This window comes from Cucurbita maxima, unplaced genomic scaffold (genome assembly GCF_002738345.1).
Source record: "Cucurbita maxima cultivar Rimu unplaced genomic scaffold, Cmax_1.0 Cma_Scf00210, whole genome shotgun sequence".
NCBI classification, from domain to species: domain Eukaryota; kingdom Viridiplantae; phylum Streptophyta; class Magnoliopsida; order Cucurbitales; family Cucurbitaceae; genus Cucurbita; species Cucurbita maxima.
In genome coordinates, this window is record NW_019272226.1 from 50,203 (window position 1) to 51,648 (window position 1,446).

Genomic DNA, 1,446 nt, shown 5'->3' on the forward strand with positions numbered 1-1,446 from the left:
AAAAAAAAAAAAAAAAAAAAAAAAAAAAAAAAAAAAAAAAAAAAAAAAAAAAAAAAAAAAAAAAAAAACACAAACAAGCCAAAAATCAAGATTTGAAAAGTGTTAAACAGTTTTGATAGATAGACATTTCAAGACTTTACTACTGCAATATTCCCATGAAATCTAACACTAGAGCATCATAAAATTTAGAGAAATGATTGAAATGGTGAATGGGTCCTTGACAATAGGAATGGAAATGGTGAATGGGTCTTTGATGATAGTCGACCGCTATACTCTAGTTTTGGATGTAAGTGATGATTATCGGCAATATGAGTTGTGTCAATACCACACCGTTATCAAGAGGAAGTAAAGTAGAGTATAATAGATCAAGCGATCCATTTGTTGAGAGTACTGTAAGAGGCACACAAGTAAGAATGTTGGATATAACTACTCTTTCACATCAGAGGGATGAGTCTCATAGATCCAACTACAATATCAAAGAAACTTCGGGTGGTAGTGATTGCTTGCATTGATGTCTCCGTGGTATCCCAGAAACATGTAACATGATTTTTCTTTCTCAAATATTGCTTCTTAAAACTTCACTTTTGAGTAATCGAGGAAGGCTACTTAATTTGCAGCCTCTAGTGAAGATGATCACTCTGAGGTGGGTTTGTTAGTGAAGATGCAATTATATATAATCACGGTTTTATATCAATGGTTCCATTTATATCTATAAATGAAATTTGTGGTGTATTTTTTAGAAATTCAACAATAATCATATGTTATTCGGTTACAATTCTAAAGAAATTCAACTTTCGACCTTTTGTGAATGCTCAAACCTACTTGCAAAGTATTGTCGATTATGATCCATAATACTCACCGGCTCGAAATTGAGGTTTGTTCATGTTTGAAATTGTGACAAACCAAAAGACAAGATGCTTATTAATATTGTTTGTGATTGTTGTTGTGAATTCTTCATCTTTGAATACATATTTTGGTTGGTTCATGAATTTTTCCATCTTTTAAAAATATTATTTTTTTAGTTCGAGCCTAATTTCATAATAGGCGATTGATGAATTTTTCTATCTTTTAAAAATATTATTTTTTTAGTTCGAGCCTAATTTCATAATAGGCGATTGAATCACAATATTGCAATATTTTAAGTTACTTTTAAGATTAAAGGTCGATGAATAAACTAAGTACTACAAGTTCTTTTTATGCATCTTATTTTGATATAGCACATAAAGTAATTACTGAGTTTGACAAAATTGAAATAAAATCAAATAAAATCACTCAAACAAATCAATAAAATTGAAAAAAAATTAGCGTTATGACACTTCCTTCAACTCCAAGGGGCGGTAAACCAAGGATTCCTTCGCCCAAGACCCATGATCCAACTCCCAACATGGAATTGATAAGCTATAAAATCATTCCAAGAACCTCAATGGATGGGTTACAAACTCACAT